Genomic DNA, 24,767 nt, shown 5'->3' on the forward strand with positions numbered 1-24,767 from the left:
GTAACATGCAATGGAATCAAATCCATTGGATTCATTCGGTAATACTCTATGAATCCCATAACATCGTCATCATCAATATGTGCTACTCTTCCACGCACTTTATTTGGACCATATGTTGCTTATATGGACATTTATAGGTCATATGCGGTTGAATAAACACGTATGACAGTATAAACTCTCTCTTTTAACTTTTGCAAATCAATTTCTGTTGACAAAACCATCAAATTTGATTGACCACCTCCATTGGCCATTGCAAGACAAAAAACCCGTACACTTCTCTTTAGCTGACATACTTCTGCATTTGTGAAACAAACACATTATCAAAACAATATTGTCACAACTGCTACAAGAAACAATGTTGTCACAAATGCTACAAGGAGATATATTGTCACAAATGCTACAAAAAGCAATTGTCGCAAATGCTACATGGAGCTATTGTCGTAAATGTTGCATGCGTCAACAGTTGGCTAGGATTTATCGTCGCAAATACGAAGGAGCAATGCTGTCGCAAATGCGACGACAGTTGTCGCATTTATAACAATTGTATGCGATATATCGAGAGAAATGAAGGAAATGGGAAATGACGGGTTCAACGAGAAAGTATTCAACTAACCAACTGCGTACTTGAATAATGTGTACGTAAAATGAAAAAAGAAAAATATTTACATGAACTTGAATAATATATGAATATGCTTAAACTTTGGGTTGGATTGATGAATTTTGTTATAAAAATTTGAAAGAAATGAAAGGGAGAAAGTTGGGGGTGGTCAGGTTACATAGAACTAATATTTTTGTGTGATGAAAATGTGGTAAAATGGAAGGAAATTGTATCACATACGTCAATAGACTCCGTCAAAATAGTCTAAATTTGTAATTGGCCCTTCTTTACACTACTTAAACGAGATGATTGGACTAATTTTTAACTGGGCCGTGATTAAGGAATAATGATGGTTTAGAGCTAAAATCCGAAAGTTGTACGGAATAACAGTGCACTTTTGGGTTTAGAGAGATGAAGATGTGAGTCGCGGATGCAACGATGAAATGCGAATCAACATACGTGTTTATTGTTTCACTCGTTTCTGATAATCATGTGAGCAATTGCAAAAAACGTGTTGTACGTTTTGGGGAAGAAGACTATTACCTGCCCCCAACTGATTCTTCTGTCTTTTCTCTCTCTTCTTTATTGTTTCAGGCCAGGCCAATGAGGTCTGCAATGATTGTCTTTACTTCTCATATATTACAGCATCTGCTTCTTCGCACGGCAGCTGCTTCAGTTCAATTGAAGAAGCAGTTCTTTTCTACCACGCCATGGAAAATGACTGCAGAGAGCCTTTCCTGAAAAATATTTACTATGATAATTGTCCCGGTTGTAAGGTTGATCAACGCAAAGAGTCGAGGACTGGACTGCCCATCCGAGAATTTGTGTCCATATGGATTGTTGTGCTTTCTAGTGGTAAGAATTCTCTTCACCTTTTCCTTTGAATGCCTCTTATGCATTAAGATGCACCAATTGGCACTCTCTCCCACTGTTGAGCTGCGTCTGCATGGCTGTGGCTTTAACATGTATTGATGTTTAGAAAGAAACAAATTCAACCAAAATTATTTGTTTTTTTTTTCCATACGTTGATATTAATGGACATTGCAGACTTATAACCACTGTGCGGTAGTAGTATTACAAACATTCGCCTATAGCTTAACGAGTGACATTTTGATTACATAAAATAAATGAGATAAGGTACCAAAGTAGGGTTATGATTTTTGGGAAGTATCAATTTAGATTCCACCTACAAAATAACACTAATATAGATTTAACCTTTAAAAAGGAGTACCAATTTAGACCTTAATAACAGAACATGACACATCATTCATATTATTCTGTTAAGTTATATGAATTGTATATGGAGAGAGAAATCAGAACTTAACGGAATGACTTGTTACATTTTGGCCTAAATTGGTACTCATTTTTAAACATTAAACATACATTGGTGCTATTTTGTACGTAGAGTCTAAATTGGTACTTTCCAAAAAAACCATAGACCTGTTTTGATACTTTTTCCGTGGATAAATTGGTATATTGCTCACATGAGCTTTTGCCCCACATTTTGACCGTATAGACAGTCCAAAACATTGGCCTACTTATTTAGACGGTTTTTGTTTTCTGAAAGCATACTAACACTGATTTTCTTTCTTGCAGCACTCCCTATATCATGTCTATTTCCATTTCTTTACTTCATGGTAAGTGTATGCATATATTTATATTTTTAGTTGATAGCATTTGTATAGATCTATATCCTACAATTTATGAGGATTTAAGCTATATATTTTTTTTTTTTTGTAATCTTCGTAATGTTTCTCTTATTTAGAAATGAATATAGGATCTTGACTTCATTTAATGATATTATGGATACTTTATCTAATATTTTGACGGACATATCATTTTCATAGGGCTAGGTAAATTACATACGTGGTGTACATTTGTCTTAATTCATAATTTGGTGGACAATTTTAATTTTGCATATAAAACTGTACAAACTTTTGGTGACCTCTCACTAAAGTGTATAGCCGGTAATTATGAACGGTCAACGCGAAGTCAACATGCCACATTAGCAATTTGACCTCCTTAAAAGTCAAAATTGCGGGCGTGGCATGTTGAATTCGCGTTACATTTGACTTTTAGGGAGGTCAAATTACTGACGGGTCATATTTACTGGTCGTATATTTTCATGTGAAAAATGACCGAGGTTGTGCACCACGTGTGTAATTTACCTATCAGTAATAGGTACTAAAAAAATTGAAGCTTCAGTCCAATGAAAAAATGTGGTCGTTCTTCGTCTCTTCTCTTTCATAATGTTATGTGTAATGTATGTAATTGTATATAGATATTAGTTTAGGGACCTATTAGCATATTAGTTCAGGGACCTATTAGCATCTATACCACTTTGTATATAAATACCTAATGTTCCAATAATACATTATTGAGTTTTCTCAAACTACATGGTATCAGAGCCTGCCCTAGTGTGCAGCGTTTTTCTTTTGTGTTTGCCCTAGTGTGCAAACTCATTTAGGGTTCCACCTTCTTCCGATTTACATATTTCCGGTCACCACCGAGTCTCACCTCCCAGCCCATCCGTCTACCCATCCTCAGATCGGCAGTTTCGCGGCGGTCCGGCATCATTCCGACCGGCGAGTGCACCGCACGTGCCACTTAACTCCGGCGAGCTTCCTCCACGCGCCGGCGCGTGACGGCACGTCCGGCCACCTCCGGCCACCGATTCAACTCCGACCGACACTGTTGGCTTCGTTTCCCTCCGATCGGCCTCCCTGCCCACTTTATTTTATGTTCCGGCAACTTTTGTTTACGCACCCGTGAAGGTTGGTCCCTGTTTGTGTTTCTTTTTTTGCTGAAACTTGTTGGGTTGTGTTTCTTCTTTGCTAAAATGGCTCAGGACAAGGATAAGAAAGTTGAATCTAGTAAGAATGTGGTTAGTAGCATTATGACAGTTTATCCTAAGATTACTGATCATAAATTGACGGGTTCCAACTATTTAGACTGGTCTAAAACAATTAAGATTTATTTGCGTAGCATCAAGAAGACCCGTCACTTAACTGATGATCCTAAGACAGATGATGAGGATTGGATGGCAGATGATGCCTGTTTGTTTTTGGGTATTAAGAACTCTATTGATGCGTCTATTGTTGGTTTGGTTCGTCATTGTGAGTATGTCAGACAACTTATGGACTATCTGCAAAATATGTATGCTGGGAAGGATAATTTGTCTCGCTTATACGATACGTATAAATCTTTCTATACTACTGATCGTCAGGGTCAATCTGCTCAGGATTACTATATGCAGTTGAGGGAAATTTTTCAGCAGTTGAATGAATTGCTGCCTTTGAGTACTGATATAAGAGTGTTGCAAGCTCAACGGGAACAAATGTTTGTTCTTCGCTATCTGTGTGGACTTGATTCTGATTTTGAGGGTGTTACTTCCCAGATTCTCTCTAGTGCCACCATTCCTGATGCTAAGGAAGCTCTTAGCCGTGTTTTGCGAAGTGGGCTGGTTCTGTCACCCACTCCTGTTGTTCCTGCTTCCTGTGCTCTAGTCAGCCACAAGCCTTCATCTGACCGCTCTTATAAGGGTCCGACTAAGGGTGGTACTCGGGATACCAGATATCCAACTGAAGGGAACAGAGTCTTCCGGGACACCAGATATCCAACTGAAGGGAACAGAGTCTTTGAGTGCTATTACTGTCATGAGCGGGGTCATACCACGCGTACTTGTCCCAAACTTAAGGCAAAGGGGCAGCACAGGCACCGGTCTGCTCACATTGTCACTAGTGATGCTACATCCTCTGGCCCGACCTACACCCTTACTGCAGATGAGTATGCTAAGTATCAAGAATCATTAGCTCCTCAACATTCTACTTCACCTATCACTGCTATTGCTGATTCAGGTAATTCTAATAAGTGCCTCATTTCTTCGTCTTCAAAGTGGGTCATTGATTCTGGTGCAACAGACCATGTGATAGGTAATTCTGAATTGTTCACCTCTCATAATAAAAATTTTCCTTCACATGTTGCTTTAGCTGATGGTACACATTCCCCTGTCATTGGTTCTGGCACTATTAACCCAACTTCTTCTCTTTCCCTCTCCTCTGTTCTTAATGTGCCTGGATTTACATTCAATCTAATTTCTGTGAGTCAGCTTACTCGTTCACTTAATTGTTCTATCTCATTTTCCCCTGATCATTGCTTATTTCAGGATCTCATGACGAAGCAGATTATTGGTAGTGGACAGGAAGCTGGCGGTCTCTACGTCTTGGATACAACTGTTAGAAGACCAGTTGCTCTCTCTAGTGTATCCACACCTTTTGATGAACATTGTCGGTTGGGACATCCGTCTCTACCAGTGTTGAAGAAATTATGTCCTCAGTTTCAGGATTTGTCTAGTTTAGATTGTGAGTCGTGTCAGTTTGCTAAACATCACCGTTTGTTTTCCCCTCCCCGAGTCAATAAAAGGTCCAGTTTTCCATTTGAATTAGTTCATTCTGATGTTTGGGGTCCTTGTTCCGTTGTGTCGAAACCTGGTTTCAGATATTTTGTTACCTTTGTGGATGATTATTCTCGAACTACTTGGTTATATTTAATGAAAAGTCGTTCTGAATTTTTTACTCATTTTACTACTTTTTGTGCTGAGATTAAAACACAATTTAATGTTTCTGTTCATACACTCCGAAGTGACAATGCAAAAGAATACTTTTCTGGACAATTTCAGTCTTTCATGATCCAGAATGGTATTCTCCATCAATCTTCCTGCGTTGATACACCATCCCAAAATGGTGTTGCTGAACGCAAGAATTGTCATCTTCTTGAAACTACTAGAGCTCTTCTGTTTCAAACACGTGTTCCTAAACATTTTTGGGCTGATGCTGTCTCTACAGCATGTTTTCTGATAAATCGTATGCCTTCTTCCGTGTTACAAGGTGAGACTCCGTATGGTACTCTCTTTCCTCATAAACCTGTGTTTCCTGTGTCACCTCGTATTTTTGGGTGTACTTGCTTTGTTCGAGATGTTCGTCCACAAGTCACTAAACTTGACCCCAAAGCCCTTAAATGTGTCTTCCTTGGATACTCTATCGTTGTTTTTCTCCCTCTCTTGATAAATATCTTGTATCTTCTGATGTCACGTTTATGGAACATCTTCCCTTCTTTTCCGTGTCGTCTGATATCTCCACAGGTGATACTGATGTTGATGATGAGCTGGTCTATCACGTTCACCAGGTCTCGGATGGATGTCCCTCTAAGCCACCAATTACTCAGGTATATTCACGACGTGAGAGACCTCCTGCTTCTGATCCAGTACCAATTTCTGCTCTGCCTTCAGATCCTGCTCCTGAGTCAAGCCAAACCACTGATGAACTTCCCATTGCCCTTCGTAAAGGTAAAAGATCTTGCTCCCATCCTATTTCTGTTTTTGTTTCCTATGAGCGCTTATCTTCTCCTTCACAGTCTTTTGTTGCTTGCTTTGACTCTACTACTACTCCTAAATCTGTATCTGAGGCGTTGTCCCATCCGGGCTGGCGCCAAGCCATGATTGATGAAATGAATGCTTTGGATGCTAATGGTACTTGGGACTTGGTATATTTATCTGTTGGTAAGAAACCTGTTGGATGTCGTTGGGTATTCACTGTGAAAGTTAACTCTGATGGTTCTGTTGCTCGACTAAAGGCTCGCCTTGTTGCAAAAGGCTTTGCTCAGACTTATGGGGTTGATTATTCTGACACCTTCTCCCCAGTGGCTAAAATGGGCTCTATTCGTCTCTTTATCTCCCTGGCTGCTCACTCTAATTGGCCCTTGCATCAGTTAGATATAAAAAATGCTTTCCTACATGGGGACCTTCAAGAAGAAGTTTACATGGAGCAACCACCAGGGTTTGTTGCTCAGGGGGAGTATGGCAAAGTTTGTCGTCTCCGCAAATCTCTATATGGGTTGAAACAAAGTCCTCGAGCATGGTTTGGAAAGTTTAGTCAAGCAATTGAGATTTTTGGGATGAAGAAGTGTAAGTGTGATCACTCTGTTTTTTATAAACATTCTGCTTCAGGTATCATTCTCTTGGTCGTCTATGTAGACGATATTGTTATTACAGGCAGTGACATGTCAGGAATCTCGTCTTTGAAATCATTTCTCCATGGTCAGTTTCATACCAAGGATCTAGGAGCTTTGAAGTACTTCTTAGGAATTGAGGTGTCAAGGAGTAAGAAAGGAATTTTCCTGTCTCAAAGAAAATATGTTCTTGATTTGTTGTCCGAAACTGGAAAATCTGGTGCTAAGCCATGCAGTGCACCTATGACACCGAATGCGCATCTCACATCAGAAGGAGAGCCCTTTGAAGACCCTGGAAGATATAGGCGTTTGGTTGGAAAGTTAAACTATCTTACAGTGACTAGACCGGATATTGCCTATTCTGTCAGTGTTGTTAGCCAGTTTATGTCATCTCCCACTGTTGATCACTGGACTGCACTGGAACAGATTTTATGCTACTTAAAGGGAACTCCTGGTCGAGGCTTACTTTACAAGAATTATGGTCATACCCAGATTGAGTGTTTCTCTGATGCAGATTGGGCAGGAGACAAAGATGATAGGAGATCCACTACCGGTTATTGTGTCTTTGTTGGAGGTAATTTAATTTCTTGGAAGAGCAAGAAGCAACATGTTGTTTCTCGCTCCAGTGCAGAATCTAAATATCGAGCGATGTCTCAATCAGTGTGTGAGATTATGTGGATTCGTCATCTCCTCTCCGAACTTGGGTTCAACGTCACCACTCCGGCAAAATTATGGTGTGATAATCAAGCAGCTCTTCATATTGCTTCCAATCCAGTGTTCCATGAACGTACTAAGCACATTGAAATAGATTGTCACTTTGTTCGTGAAAAGCTAGAAGAAAACATCATTGCTACAGCCTATATTGGCACCAATGAACAGCTTGGAGACATTTTTACCAAAGCCTTAAATGGGGTTTGGGTAAATTACATCTGTAACAAGCTGGGCATGCCAAATATCTATGCTCCAGCTTGAGGGGGAGTGTAATGTATGTAATTGTATATAGATATTAGTTTAGGGACCTATTAGCATATTAGTTCAGGGACCTATTAGCATCTATACCACTTTGTATATAAATACCTAATGTTCCAATAATACATTATTGAGTTTTCTCAAACTACATTATGTAAAACCATGGCAAGCTCAATTGCTTTGTTCCAAAGCAATCTAAATGTTGACATGGGGAAATGTATGTTCTATTAAGTGTCATAATAATAAAATGCTAATCAATATTTTTTACTGAAAAATATGTAGTTCACATCAGCATTTGAAGTTCTTTGGACCAAGCTTCCTAGGTTTGGCTGCAGTTACGTGTGTGTTGAATTGGTTTTTTCTGTATAGGTTGCAGTTGATACTCAAAATAAAGTTCGGATCTTTTGGGTTAGAATAGAAGCCTCCTTTATAGGATTAAATAGACAAAGTGTGTTCTTACATCTAATTCAGGGATCACTCTTGCAAAAGATTATGTATAGTGCAAAATGCGACATTTCAACTTTATTTAGTTACTATTAATTGTAGGGATTTCTAATAGAGAGTAGTTCTTTGTTATGATCTTCTATGTAGTAAGAAGAAAAAAGAGTTTTAGAATTTTAAAGAGCTAAATACAACAACAACAAAGCCTTAGTCCCGAAATGATTCGGGGTCGGCTAACATGAACCATCATATAAAACCGTGAAAATCAAGTCGTGTCAGCGACACAGATTCGCTCCCTCCACTCCGTCCTATCCACTACCATATTTTCCTCAATTCCCAATAAACTCATATCACTCTCGATCACCCTCCTCCAAGTTTGCTTAGGTCTTCCCCTACCCCTCACCACTACATCCCTTTGCCACTCTTCGGTTCTCCTAACCGGCGCATCAAGCGCTCTACGTCTCACATGGCCAAACCACCTTAGTCGGTTTTCTCTCATTTTATTCTCAATAGATGTGACCCCTACTTTTGTCCTAATTATTTCATTACGCACCCGGTCCTTTCTCGTGTGACCACACATCCATCTCAACATACGCATCTCCGCCACCGACATCTTATGGATGTGGCAGTGTTTCACTGCCCAACACTCCGTACCATATAACAATGCTGGTCTAATTGCCGTCCGGTAGAATTTTCCCTTCAATCTATTAGGCATGCCGGGATCACAAAGGAAACCCGTAGCACTCTTCCACTTCGACCAACCAGCTTTAATCCTATGGGCAACATCTCCATCTACTTCTCCATCCGTTTGGATAATAGATCCTAAATACCGGAAGCAATCCGAGGCCTGAACAACTCTCCCATCTAGGGTGATTGTCCCTGCCTCCCTACTCCTACGGCCGCTAAACTTACACTCCAAATATTCTGTCTTACTTCGACTCAACTTAAAGCCTCTAGATTCTAGAGTTTGCCTCCATAGTTCCAACTTCATCTCCACTCCTTCTTTCGTCTCATCAACCAACACAATATCATCTGCAAACAGCATGCACCATGGTATACCATCTTGAAGTGAACTTGTTAGTTCATCCATAACGATGGCAAAAAGAAATGGGCTTAGTGCGGAACCTTGATGCACTCCAATCGTAATAGGAAACTCTTCAGTTTTCCCAACACTAGTACGTACACTCGTGCATACTCCCTCATACATGTCCTTTATGATGTCAATATATTTCCGCGAAATGCCTTTCCTTATCAAGGCCCACCAAAGTACTTCCCTTGGTACCTTATCATATGCTTTCTCCAAGTCAATGAAAACCATATGCAAGTCTTTCTTCTTATTTCGATAGTGCTCCATTAATTCTCTCATTAGATGGATGGCTTCCATAGTTGATCTTCCCGGCATAAAGCCAAACTGGTTTTCCGAGATCTTCACCGTCCTCCTTAGCCTTTGTTCAATCACTCGCTCCCAAAGTTTCATAGTGTGACTCATTAATTTGATTCCCCGATAGTTGGCACAATCTTGGACATCGCCTTTGTTCTTATACAAAGGGATTAAGGTACTTTTCCTCCATTCTGATGGCATCTTATTGTTTCTCCAAATTTTGTTGAAGAACGTCGTCAACCATTCGATTCCTCTTTCTCCCAAACATCTCCAAATCTCAATAGGGATGCCATCAGGTCCTACTGCTTTCTTCAACTTCATCTTACTTAATGCCATTTTGACTTCACCCTTTTGAATTCTCCGCAGGCATTCATGATTTATCATATCGTGATGGATACTTATATCTCCAACATCTTGTTGGCGATCTCCATTAAATAAGTCATCAAAATAGGACCTCCATCGTTCCTTGATATCCTTATCTCCAACTAGGACTTTCTGGTCCACATCCTTCACACATTTAACTTTTCCGAGATCTCGCGTCTTCCTATCTCTCATCCGAGCAATTCTATATATGTCTCTTTCCCCTTCTTTCGTATCCAATCTTGTATACAGATCCCGATTCACCTTTGCTCTAGCATCCCGTATGACCTTCTTTACTTCCCTTTTAGCCTCTTTGTATTTTTCGTAGTTCTCGTCACTCCTACATTTCCCCAATAGTTTATAGGATTCTCTCTTACTCTTTACTGCTTGTCGTACTTCTTCTGTCCACCAAGATGTGTCCTTACCCGGTGGCATGCTACCTTTAGATTCCCCTAGAACTTCCTTCGCTACTTCCCTTATACTATGCTCCATCTTATTCCATATCGAATCTATATCTGAATCCATATTGCAAGTCCAAATATCTTTTTTGGTCATCTCATCCACAAATTTTTGTTGATTCTCCCCTTGCAATTTCCACCATTTAATCTTAGTCTCTACTTGAGGTGTTTGTTTTCTTATACATTTCCTACTTCGAAAATCTAGCACCACTACTCTATGTTGGGTTGTCGTACTCTCACCAGGGATCACCTTACAATCAATATAACTCTTTCTCCAAGCACTCCTTACTAAGAAGAAGTCAATTTGGCTCGCATTACCGCCACTCCGATAAGTCACTAAGTGGGATGTTCTCTTCATAAACCATGTGTTCATGATACTCAAGTCATAGGCTGATGCGAATTCCAAAATATCATTTCCTGCTTCATTCTTATCTCCAAAACCATACCCTCCATGAACACTCTCAAACCCATCTCGCCTAGAACCCACGTGTCCATTGAGATCACCCCCTAGTACCATTTTTTCATCCCTAGGAACCTGTTGCACCACTTCCTCTAAGTCATCCCAAAAAGCTTGTCTTATAGACACATCTAATCCTATTTGTGGCGCATATGCACTAATGACATTCACAACCTCATCCCCTATCACTAGCTTAACACTCATAATTCTATCGCTCTTCCTAGACACCGCTACTACCTCATCAATATACTCCCTATCAATAAGAATACCTACTCCATTTCTACCCTTATCCTTTCCTGAGTACCAAAACTTATAACCCCAAGGAGCTATCTCTCTAGCCTTGGCTCCAACCCACTTGGTTTCCTGTAGGCATAATATATTTATTCTCCTCCTCTTCATAACATCTACAATTTCAGCTAATCTTCCTGTCAAAGAACCTATGTTCCATGTCCCAAAGCGTAACCTACTACCCTTACCCCTACCCCTACCATTACCGTGGACTAGCTTATTTACCCGCAACCCTTGCATATTTGACACCACCCCCGGGTCCTGGGGTGGCGCGCCGCTTCGGGGCGACGACCTAGCAACCCTTGCACATTTATCACTACACCCGGGTCTAAGAAGTGCAGCGCGTCGCTGAGTAGGGAACGCTCCAACGGTATTTATATTATGGTTCATGTCATAAGATGTGGCTAAGTTTTACGCTGGCCGCCACAAACCTACCGCAACCCTCCTCCTTTGTCCGGGCTTGGGACCGGCTGTAAAGGCCACCAAGTGACCCTCACAGGCGGAGTTTTAAAGAGCTAAATATGCCAAGAAAATTCTTATTCTACAAAATGACTTTCTGTCCTTTATGTTTCCTGAATCATTCTCACAAATTTGGATGTCTTTGTAGTTGCAATGATTGTAGAGCATTAATTAATTAATTTTTCTTTTTTCCCCATGCGGACATTTTGAAGCATGCATTATTCAAGCAAGGACACAATATTCTCCAATTCCAAGTTTTTCTTTTGAACTGACACCGAGACTTCACTTTTACCTTTAACTCTGGGTTCCTTCTACATGTCTGTTGTCATTTTCTCTCCTTTTCCTTTTTTGGCTGCTTAAGATTTTTCAATTTAAGAAGCTAGAACTTCTGGAGAATTCAGAAGTGATATTTGGAGTCTTCCCCTTCAGTAATATAAATTTTATATTCAACTTGCGTAGAGATGGAGACAAAAGAGAAACAGAGAAGAACATGGAGAAATATGAAAACAAAGAAAGAATACGATTCTAAGGAGACAGAGAAGGAAAGTTCTGAGTCGATTATCTTAGTATGTTTTATTGACAAAGTTTAAGGAATGTTTTTTTTAGGGAGCAGAAAGGAATTTAGGCTATTTCCTGTTGTATTTGATAGAGAGAAACCCTAGGATCTGATTCTACTTAAATCCTTGTATATCCAACCTTAGCAACCATTGGTGCTCTTGTCAGCATAATTGACTGGTCATCTGCCAAGTCATACATGTAAATTGGGCATAAGTTTATGCACAAACTTCATTCATCCTTTACAATCAAAATTTGACAGGTTAGGGACTTTAATATTGCAAAGGAGGAAGACATTGGCTCTTATGCTGGATATATTGGTAAGTTCCTACCTGGTTCTTCCTCTTCATTACTGACACCATTTCCTGAGTCCAGTTTCTAATAAATCCCATCATTATTTTGAAGGGTCATCATTTATGCTTGGCAGACTTTGACATCTGTTTTCTGGGGATTAGTTGCTGACCGTTATGGTCGAAAACCTGTCATAATTATTGGGACCATCACAGTGTTAGTAACAAACTTTAATAACTCTAGAATCCCTTTACCATTACAGGGTCCTCATTTTCTTTTAAAGTTTTGAATCTTACTTTTACTAGTTTTAACATGTTATGGCTTTTGGTTGATCTCAGGGTTATCTTCAACACTCTTTTTGGCCTCAGCCTAAATTTTTGGATGGCTGTTGTTACAAGGTTTCTTCTAGGGAGTTTGAATGGTTTACTTGGACCTATGATGGTAACAACTTCTATTGTATATGGTTTTTAGCTATCATTATTATTGGCAAAGGAATTGTTGAAAGTTTTTTTTTTTATTGTTCTCTTGAACTTTCAACAATTTGTTAAATTGTTACACCAGATGCTCTTTTTTTTCTATTAGTTTTGGAATTGAAATATGTATTTTGTTGAACAGGCATATGCATGTGAAATTTTCGGAGAGGAGTACCAAGCTTTAGGATTGTCAACAATAAGCCATATTGGCCTATCTATAATTTGTGTTCTTAAATCACTGCCAACTTAGTACTGATTGGACATGGCCTAATTTTAGGTAAGTACGGCATGGGGTGTAGGGTTGATTATTGGCCCAGCACTAGGAGGCTACCTTGCCCAGGTACTTCAAATGCTTGACTATTTATTCAGGGAATACGCTTCATCTCTGTCATTGATTGAAATTTCCCTTATTTTAGGCAAAGAACCTGATCAAATATTTATAATGTTGGTAAAAATTGTTGCTTGGTGTTGTATGGATTATGTTGTAATTATTCTAGATCATAGGCAGAGGGCGAGCCTTGGCACAACGGTGAACGTTGTTGTCGTGTGACTGAGAGGTCTTGGGTTCGAGTCTTAGGAGCGGCCTCTTGCCAAAAATATTGGCAGGGGAAGGCTTGCCCCCAGTACACCCTTGTGGTGGGACCCCTCTCCGGACCTCGCTTAAGCGGGGACGCGTAATGCACCGGGGCGGCGTTCCATTGAACTTCAAATATTTCTCAATGTGCCCTAACCATTCCTTTGGATCCTTACCAGAAAAAATAGGGGGTTCCATCAAATCTTGTAGCACCTCTGTTATCCCATACCCTTTCTCTTCTCTATATCCCCTTAAATACTAATGACCCATACCCTGAATAATAATGACTCATACCCTAAATACCCCTGTCCTCTGCAACTCACCCTTCTAGACCATTCCACTAGTGGACTAGGCTATTCTCTATCAGAATGCTCAACATAATACCTGTTTGCAGATTAATCATGAGTTGCAACATTTAAAAATCACTATTCCTGTCACCTATTGCCATATTACTTCCAGGCCAATAAAAACAAAATTAATAACTGTGTGAGATTATGAGAAAATATACAGGTTCGAGGATTGAGCTCATATTGAGAAACTGGACTTTTTACTTTCAACAGTATGCAAAAATCTTGTTTCTACTTGGATTGCAAGGAATGTAAATTCAACTGTTGATGATGACTTCCATGTTTGCAATTATTCATAAATCAAAATTTGTTCTCGAAGTAGTTTACATTTCTCACACTTCCTCTCTGCTCTCTATTTTTGGCTTGTATTCCTTTAATGTTTATGGACAACTTGACATGTCAGCCAGCAGAGAAATATCCAAATATTTTTCCCAGGGAATCCTTGTTTGGGAGGTTAGTGAATTTCGACTACTATGCAGTATTCTGAAACTTGTATATTTGTATAAATTGTACCATCAATTTGACTGTATTTCCAAACATGAATTTTCGATGTAGATTTCCATACTTCCTACCCTGCTTGTGTATTTCAGTTTTTGCATTTGGGGTGACCATTGCTACATTTTGGCTTCCAGTACGTATCTTATTCTGTTTTTTTATATAATTTCATATATAAATATTCTGTCCTCTTGAGATATTATTATGCTTAGCATCTTGTTAATTTCAATACTGTGTTATCTTTTGTATCAAGCTATTTTGCTAGTTAAATCTTCTCTACTCAGAAAATCTTAGCATATGCTAAATGTTTAGTTATTCTAAAATTATGCATTGGAGAGTATATAAAAATGCCACAATTATCATTTGGTTTCAGGGAAATTGATTGTAAGATAGTTTAATTTTCCAACGATTCTTCTATACTTTTTACTTTTCAGCATTCTCAAGTAAATCACGATCTTGAGCATTCAACTTCGCATTTAGTATCATAGACGCATCATAAGTCTTTTCCTCGATCAAACCAACATCATTTAATAAGTCCAGACAATATTTAATTCTAGTTAGACAAGTTCCCTCGTGGCTTCGAGAAACTTCAACGCCCAAGAAGTATTTCAATGGACTTAGGTGCTTTATTTGAAAACAAGTGCCAAGGAATTCTTTCAACTTCATGATCTCAGTCTCATCATTTCCAGTGGTTCCTATATCATCAACATACATGACTAATAAAATGCATCTAGAATGTGATGATGAGCAAATCAGAGAGTGATCTTATGCACTTCTACGTAAGGCAAATTTATAACGATAGCACTAAATCTCCCAAGCTAGGCACGTGGAGATTGCTTCAATCCGTACAATGGTCTTTGTAACCCGTGTACCTTCCTAGACTCCTTTAGAGCAACAAACTCCGACGGTTGCTCCATATATATCTTTTCACGTAGATACCATTTCAAAAGGTATTTCTTAACATTAAGGTGATGAAGTGCCCAATTGAAATAAACATAAAAACTGAAGAAAGTTTGGCAATGTGAGAAAGTCTCAAAATAGTTTATGCCATCTGACTGCGGATAACCCTTAGCAATCAAATTAGCTTTCAATCGGGCAACCGAACCATCGGGATTAATTTTAACAGGAAGCACCCATTTGCAGCATGTAATAAATCTAAAACATGCTTGACAACTATAGGCTACTACAAGACAGCTATAGGGTGCCTAGTAGGGCTATTGTGTTTCCTTAATTTAAGGAGTAATTTTAGAAATATCTTTTATATATATATATATATATATATATATGTGTGTGTGTTCCTCTTAAGTTAACTATATTCATGTAGTGTTTCAGATTACATGGTATCCCATGTATTTCTTTCTATCTACATGGTATCAGAACCTAGTTTGGCTTTTGTTCTTTGGTTTCTGAGTTGAGTTTCATAGAATTTATTTTCTGTCATAAGTAGCAGTCTTTGGGCTTTTGGTGAATGTCTCTTTCACCTCAGATTGTCTCACTGCCCATGCAACATGCTTTCTCTGCTGCTAATCAGGTAATCCATCGAAGTCCTATCACCGTCCTCCCTGCGCGTGAGGCTCATGCGCCGCCACAAGTTTCTGCGCTCAGCCCACGCACAGGCGTGTGAGATCGTGTGGCTTTGTCGTTTCCTATGTCATCAGTTGTTCTAGTGTTGCCTCTATCTCCTCTCTATGCCTGTCTGGTTAGTTCTCCGGTGAATCTTCTTGTTTGTGTTGACGTTTGATAGAAACCCAACAGTTAAGAACAATAACAGAGAATAACAGATCAGATTGTGGAATGAATGGGAAGAAGTGTTTATTAATCCGAAAGAGAAAAAGAAAGGTTACAAGATAGGCTAAGCCTCCACAAGAATGGAATTCCCTCTCTACAATATAGTAGAGCCCTCGCAGAAAGATAATAAAAAACAGCCTACCTCTCTCCTCTCAAAACTCCAGCTAAATACCCACAAAGGAATAACAAAATGCATAACTAACTCTGCCACCTCATTCCCCAAATCCCTAGGTGTAACTAACTAAGAATAACATTCCTCAATTACCCTTCAACATTCTTCTTTGTGCGGGCTCTTAGATGTCTTGGTTCATGGGTCGGGTCCTTCAAAAGGCCCACATTAATAGTATGATCTCTATCAATACCACCGTCTTCAGAAAAAGTCTTGTCCTCAAGACTAGGAAATTCACTGCGCATCACATATTCGTCTTCCCACGTAGCTTCCTCAACACCCTTAGAGGCCCATTTAATCAACCATTGGGAAATAGAGTCACCATCCTGTTGAATGATACGCGAAGCTAAAACCGTTTCAGCAGAGGTGGCGGGAAAGAGTCTTCCAAGGCGAGCTCAGGAGGCAAATTTGTAGAACAGGGCTGATTCCCAATTGCCTTTTTAAGTAGGGACACATGGAACACCGGGTGGATTCGAGCAGTATCAGAGAGCTGAAGTTTGTATGCAACAGGACCAATTTTTGTTGAGCTAAGATTTGAAAAGGTCCAAAGAAGCGGGCAGACAACTTGGGGAAAACTCTGCGAGTGACGGATTGTTGGCGGTGTGGCATGAGCTTAAGGTTAACCCAATCTCCGACGTCAAAATGGACTGTCCGACAGTGCTTATCAACCTGAAACTTCATCTGCTGTTGAGAACGTAACAAGTGATTTTTAAGTTAGGCCAATGCTTCATCTCGATCAAGTAGGTCTCTAGCAACAGCTTCCACCTGAACTTTTTGGGGGCATAAAACGAAGTAATGTTGGTGGAGGTCTGCCATAAACCACTTCAAAGGGAGTTGTACCGGTGGAAACATGATAAGACGTATTGAACCAGAATTCAGCCCAAAGCAACCAAATAGACCAGAAACTGGGCTGATCAGCAGCAAAACAACGTAAATAGGACTTCTAAGCAACGGTTGACAACCTCCGTTTGCCCATCTGTTTCTAGGTGATAGGAATAAGGATGTTTTAAGGGCAAAAAATGGCTGTATTTGGACATTCGATCCACAATGACCATAATAGCATCAAAGCCTTTGGACTTGGGCATACCTGTGATAAAATCCATGGAGATATCACTCCAAATGAGTTGAGGAATGGGCAGAGGTTGTAAAAGGCCGCCGTGAGAAAGCGTGGAGGCCTTGAATTGTTGGCAAACAGTACATTTCAAAACATAATCCCGAATTTGCTTCACCATCCCTTTCCAATAGAAATTGGCAGCAACACGCCTGTAAGTGCCGTAGTAACCAGAATGACCCCCATTTTATTATCATGAAACTCTTCTAAAATTGGTTGTATCCATATTGAGTGAGCAGAGATAACCAGCCCCCTACCACGATAAAGAACCCCATTTCGTAACACGAAACCCGGCTTAGAAGAAGGGTCAGCTTCTAAAGCTGCAACGATTGAACATAATTGGGGGTCTTGCTTTGACTCAGAAACAATTAGAGCCTGATAGTGATAAGGTCAGGGAGAAAGGAGGGCCAAAGGTGTTAAGGGTGTACACTAGGAGAAAAGGTGGACACGTGTAAGTGTGTTAGTGGTTTGGCTTTTATAGGGTATGTATTAAATAAGGCCTGGTGTTAGGAAGGCAAGGTATTCAGTTGTTTAGTTGTTTTGGGAATCAGTCCTGGTTTGTCAGGGGATTCTGGGAGGGGGCTAGTCCCTGTGGGTTTATCACCATTAATGCTATTTTGTAATAGAGAGGGACATTTACTGTTCCATTGGTTATCTATATCATCTCTATCTTTCTTCCTCTTCTCTGTTCTTGTTAATTCTTTACATTTTCATACCTTGTGTTGGTTGATTCTTATCAATTGGTCCGACCTGCCGGATGGCTCATACCGGCGAGATGGATTCGAGAATCCAGGGCAAGTTTGATACACAAGATGCTAAGTTTGTGGGTATCGAAAAGCAACTCAGCGGAATGGGAAATCAAGTTAGCAGATTGTCTCAATCCATGTCCAGTATGCATATTTTTTTTGAGGAGTTTCAAGTAAAGATTTCCAACTGGATGCAGAAAATGGAGAAACAGCCAGCCATTGTGGATGAGTCTGCTTCAGGGGGCAGAGAAGGCAGCACCGGCAATGACGCTCAAGTAGGTCAGAACACCACTCCTGCATCAAGGAGACACCTTGAGCTTGGCCATCCAACTCCGGGCAGCACCTCCGCTAACCCGATGACAGAACAACAATTAGGGGGGAGAAAAGTGAAACTACCCATGTTTGAAGGAATTGATCCTAAGGGATGGATCACTAGGGCTGAAACCTATTTTCGCCTCAACCAAACGCCTGAAGAGCTTCGCATCGATAATACAGAAATCTGTATGGCAGGGGCTGCCATAAATTGGTTTACTATCCTTCATGAATCTACACCCCATTTGACTTGGGAGATCTTTAAGGAAGAACTCTTGCAACGTTTTAGATATTTTGAGATTCATAATCCTTATGAAGAATTGGCTTCTATTCAACAGAGAGGGACAGTGGCTGACTATATAGAAGAATTTGAATTAATCGCCTCCATGGTTCCTCGGCAGCCGGAGTTACAATATATCGGCTACTTCATCAGTGGATTAGAGGAAGGAATACGTTCTCAGGTTCACATGCATAATCCATCGTCTCGTTTGGAAGCCATGAGATTGGCTCGAACGGCAGAATCGCCGGAGAACAGGGGAAGAGGTGGCGGCGCTTATAAGAGGATTGGAAGTTTGGGATTGAAAGAGAAGGGAGCTGCTCCTCACGTGACAACAGGCACATGGAAGGGATTTAACCTAAATAAATCACCCATGGGCCAGGATAAATGGGCTGGGCCTGAAAATAAAAATTTCATCCCTTCCAGCCATTCCAGCAATTATAACTCAAGCCCTAGATGGAATAATTCAAGAACGACTACTTCTTCAGTCGCACAAAATTCCTCCATTTGCGACAGAGGCACCAAACACATAACGCAGAAAGAGTGGGATGACAGGAAAAAGAAGGGACTCTGCTTCCGTTGTGCGCAACCGTACTCTCCATCTCATCGTTGCCCAGAGGGAAGGCTGCGAATTTTGCTTTTAGCTGATGATGAAGAGGTTAACGCAGAGGGAGAAATAATATGGGCTGAAGCTGTGAATTCGAATGATGAAGATGAATTAGAAGGACGAAGAGGTGAGTGTCAAATTCTCGAGTGGAATGGGTTGATGGGGAATCATGACAACAACCTTAAAACCTGCAAATTCCATGGGGAAATTAAGGGAATTCCCATCGTGATTCTGGTGTACAGCGGAGCCACCCACAATTTCATCTTAAAACGTTTAGTCCATTCGTTGGGACTAATTGCCGAACTCGGGAGGGAGATGAACATTCGTTTGGGGGATGGGCACCAAGTCAAAATTTCACAACATTGTCCAATGATAAGATTAGTAATGGGAGAATTTGAATGCCATATTAAATCTTTGGTGTTGGATATGGGCAATTTAGATTTGATTTTGGGCATGGACTGGCTACAAACACTGGGTGAAGTCTGTCATGACTGGAAGGCCAAGAAGATGAAATTTTGGAAAGAGGGGAAGCAAATTGCATTAGAGGGAATTAGCTCTGATGATAAGGGGTTGTCTTCACTCCAAGTTTGGTTAGATGATAGTGACAGTAACAGGACAGCCATGAAATGAGGCAGCGAAGTTAGCACCCATGGGTTGACGAAAATTCAGCAACAAGAAATAAACTCTCTATTGGAAAAATTCAGTCCCGTTTTTAGGACACCGAAGGGTTTACCACCTCCTCGAAGGATTTCACATGCCATCAATCTCAATCCAGGAAGTGGACCAGTTTGTGTATGACCATACAGGTACCGCCATCACCACAAGGACGAAATTCAAAGACAGGTTCAGGATATGCTCGAGCAGGGTATAATCAGGAACAGTAGCAGTGCGTATTCCAGCCCCGTTCTTCTAGTCAAGAAAAAGGATTCGTCATGGAGACTTTGTGTGGATTATCGGGCTTTGAATAGAATCACAGTTCCAGACAAGTATCCGATCCCTGTAGTTGATGAATTATTAGACGAGCTCCATGGATCACGGTATTTTTCGAAAATTGACCTTAAGGCAGGGTATCACCAAATTTTGATGAAAGACGGGGATGAAGAGAAGACAGCATTCTGGACTCATAATGGCCACTACGAATACTTAGTAATGCCATTTGGATTGATGAATGCACCTGCCACCTTCCAAGCTACAATGAATGACATGTTTCGAAGTTTTTTACGGAAAACCGTCCTCGTTTTCTTTGATGATATACTTATTTTCAGTACTAGTTAGGAATCTCATTTGCTTCATGTGGAGGCTGTCCTTCGTGTATTAGCGCAAAATCAGTTTGTGGCAAATTTGAAGAAGTGTCAGTTCGGGGGGCATTCAGTAGATTATTTGGGGAATGTGATTACCGGTGAAGGGTTGCTATGGACCCGACGAAAATTGAGGCTATAATAGCTTGGCCAATTCCAAAATATGTCAAAGGCGTTAGGGGCTTCCTTGGTCTCACAGGATATTACAGAAAATTCATTGCTGACTACGGTAAGATTGCCCAACCTCTCACAGCTCTTACAAAGAAAGATAATTTCTTGTGGACTCCTGAATCGCAAACAGCCTTCGAAACATTGAAGCATGCCATCACAACATCCCCAGTGTTAGCACTACCAAATTTTTCAGAGATTTTTGACATTGAGTGTGATGCTTCAGGGAAAGGCATCGGCGCTGTTTTGATGCAAAAGTCGAAGCCGATTGCTTTCTTCAGTAAAGCATTAGCAGACCGTAATTTGGCCAAATCAGCCAATGACAAGGAAATAATGGGACTTGCTTTAGCCATTCAGCATTGGCGACCTTATTTGCTAGGGAGGACATTCAGAGTATTTACTGATCAAAAAAGCTTGAAGCACCTTCTAAACCAACGGATTAGCACATGTGATCAACAAAATTGGGTAGCCAAGTTGTTAGGCTATCGATTTGAGATATTCTACAAGCCCGGAAAGTTGAATGCAGCAGCTGATGCTCTTTCCCGACGGGGAGAGGAGGGAGAGCTCACCTTACTAAACTCGTTTCCACAGTGGGAAGATGGGGCCCAACTCACGAGTGAGGTCGATACTGATCCTCATTTAGTAAAAATCAAGGCTGATTTACAAAGAGACCCTCAAGCAAGACCAGGGTTTCATTTAAAGGAAGGCATTCTATTGAATCGAAATCGGTTGGTCATCTCAGCCAAGTCCCCTTTAATTCCTTCCTTACTCCATGAGTTTCATTCGACTGTCACAGGGGGACATTCAGGTTTCTACAGAACATACCGGCGTTTGGCAGCTAGCCTTTATTGGGTCGGTATGAGTAAAACTGTGCAGCATTATGTGCGAAACTGTGATGTGTGTCAACGGTACAAAGCTTCTACCTTAGCTCCAGCAGGACTTTTACAACCATTACAAGTTCCTGAAGTCGTATGGAATGAGATTTCTATGGATTTCATTACAGGGTTACCAAAATCCAAGGGTTTTGATGCGGTTCTGGTGGTTGTAGACAGATTGAGCAAATACGCTCATTTTATTACTTTGAAGCATCCGTATTCAGCCCACACCATTGCTGAAGTTTTTGTTAAAGAGGTGGTGAGACTACATGGTATTCCGGCTGCAATTGTAAGTGACCGTGACCCTATTTTTATGAGCCATTTTTGGACAGAATTATTCAAGTTGCAAGGCACGAAGTTAAAGATGTCATCGGCTTACCACCCGGAGACGGATGGTCAAACTGAAGTGACTAACCGCTGCCTGGAAGCTTACTTGCGGTGTTTTTCAGTTGAACAGCCACGTTCATGGGCTCATTGGCTGCCTTGGGCTGAATTTTGGTTCAATACCACTTTTCATGCCTCATCCGGGATGACCCCTTTTGAAGTAGTATATGGAAGAAAACCTCCAACTCCAATTCAATTTATTCCAGGCAAAATCCGAGTTGAGTGTGTTGCACGAGAGCTTGCTGATAGAGCGGAAGTTCTAGCTCAACTACAGTTCAATTTGAATAAAGCACAAGAGCAGATGAAAATTAGGGCTGATAAGGGACGGCGCGATGAGCATTTTGAAATCGGGGATTGGGTTTATCTAAAATTGCGACCTCACAAACAGCAGTCTGTTGCCCGTTGCATCAATCAGAAGTTGGCTGCTCGCTTTTACGGACCCTTTCAGGTCGTTCGTCGCATCGGGGAGGTTGCTTATGAGTTGAAATTGCCCCAGGAATCTAGAGTGCACCCAGTTTTCCATGCTTTTATGCTAAAGAAGGCGAGCAAACCCCTTCAAGTTGAACCTTCCCTCCCTGCTGGATTTGAAATTTCAGTCGAAGATTCTGATCAACCAGAACAAGTTCTCACTACACGTACAATCACAAAGCAAGGGACACGTGTTAAGCAATGGCTTATACAGTGGCTTGGCAAGAGTGCTGATGAAGCAACATGGGAAGACGAGATTACAATCCGAGGCCAATTTCCTTCGCTCAGTCTTGAGGACAAGACTGATCTTCCTGAGGGTGGCAATGATAGTGATAAGGTCAGGGAGAAAGGAGGGCCAAAGGTGTTAAGGGTGTACACTAGGAGAAAAGGTGGACACGTGTAAGTGTGTTAGTGGTTTGGCTTTTATAGGGTATGTATTAAATAAGGCCTGGTGTTAGGAAGGCAAGGTATTCAGTTGTTTTGGGAATCAGTCCTGGTTTGTCAGGGGATTCTGGGAGGGGGCTAGTCCCTGTGGGTTTATCACCATTAATGCTATTTTGTAATAGAGAGGGACATTTACTGTTCCATTGGTTATCTATATCATCTCTATCTTTCTTCCTCTTCTCTGTTCTTGTTAATTCTTTACATTTTCATACCTTGTGTTGGTTGATTCTTATCAGAGCCCCATCAGCCCAGCTCGGGAATGAAAGGGAAGTACGGAAATCGCCCTCTTTATATTGTCGAGACAAAGCAGCAGCTGCCCGATTTTGAGTTCCCGACTTATAAGTCACTGTGAAGGAGTAACCCATCAACTTAGCAAGCCAATTCTGTCGATCCATGGTTGCAACCCGCTGCTGCAAAAGATGTCGCAAACTTTTATGATAGGTGAATATAGTGAATTTTCGGCCCAGTAAATAAGGGCGCCAATGTTGGATAGAAAGAGCCAAGGCCATCAATTCTTTCTCATAGGCCGACTTGTTTAGGTTGCCATGGGAAAGAGCTTTGCTGTAGTAGGTAATGGGTCTTCCCCCTTGCATCAAAACTGCCCCGATTCCGCAGCCAGAAGCATCGCATTCAATACAAAAATCTTGAGAAAAATCCATTAATGCTTATAGAGGGACCGAGCTAAGAACACGCTGCAATTGCTCAAACGCTTGTTGAGCTTGGGAGGGCCATGAGAAATTATTGTTCTTAGTTAGCTCGGTCAACGGCTTAGCGATCTTCCCATATTCCTTCACGAACTTTCTGTAATAACCTCTGAGTCCCAAAAACCCGCGAACTCCCTTGACATTTCGAGGAGTGGACCATTGTTGAACCGCCAACACTTTAGTTGGATCGACGGAAACCCCCTGCTCTGATATACAGTGACCCAAATACTCAATCATAGTCTGACCAAATGAGCATTTCTGTCTGTTGATTTTAAACTGATGTTCTTCCAAAATTTGTAAGACCAATGTGAGGTGAGAAAGATGATCAGCCCAAGTTTTAATGAAGACCAAGATATCATCGAAGAAGACCAACACTATTTTGCGCAACCAAGGCCGAAATATATCATTCATCAGACTTTGAAATGTAGAAGGGGCATTAGCCCGAAGGGCATGACTAGAAACTCGTAGTGGCCGTCATGGGTACGGAAAGCTGTTTTCGGCTCATCCCCTTCCCTCATTCGAATTTGGTAGAAACCAGATTTTAAATCCAGCTTAGAGAAATATTTAGCCCCGTTAAGTTCGTCGAGCAATTCATCAACAATCGGAATAAGATATTTGTCTAGGATAGTAATTTTGTTTAAAGTCTCATAATCTATACAAAGCCTCCAAGTAGCATCTTTCTTTTTAACAAGCAAAACAGTGCTGGAGAAACAGCTCTGACTAGACCTGATGATACCCATCTCTAACATTTCAACCACCTGTTTTTGGATTTCCTCTTTCTAGACATAAGGGTAATGGTAAGGCCGCACACTAATTGCCTCTTGACCGGGTGGGAGATTGATCGCATGATCATGAAACCGGCGTGGAGGAAGCCCTGTTAAAGGAGCAAAGACACCCTCAAAGTGATGTAACACAGCTTGTAGTTCAGCAAACTGTTCATGAGATAAATTGGATGAATTCTCGGGCTTGAGAGGCGATATGTGAGACTCTCCGTGAGCCAAACGTAGGCTGCCTCCTCCCAACCAGATTTGAAGAGCTGGAATTGAAGGGCAAGAAAGGTTGATGCCATGGAGTTCGACTTGCTGTCCCTGATAGGTAAATCGCATCCATTGCCTCTCCCAGTTATGGAGTATCTCCCCCAAAGACTTCAACCAAGGCATACCAAGCACAAGGTCCAAAGAACCCAATTCACAGATTAGAGCATCCAAATGAAAAGCAAAATCGCTTAATCGTACCTGAAATCCCTTACACTGCTCGTGCACAA

General features: G+C 40.9%; 1 pseudogene; it reads left to right on the forward strand.

The window, feature by feature from the left end:
• Positions 1–1,308: 1,308 nt before the first annotated feature.
• Positions 1,309–24,767, forward strand: part of LOC136226616 (protein ZINC INDUCED FACILITATOR-LIKE 1-like) — a 42,615-nt pseudogene continuing 19,156 nt past the window's right edge.

The sequence above is a fragment of the Euphorbia lathyris genome, chromosome 4, assembly GCF_963576675.1.
Source record: "Euphorbia lathyris chromosome 4, ddEupLath1.1, whole genome shotgun sequence".
NCBI lineage: Eukaryota > Viridiplantae > Streptophyta > Magnoliopsida > Malpighiales > Euphorbiaceae > Euphorbia > Euphorbia lathyris.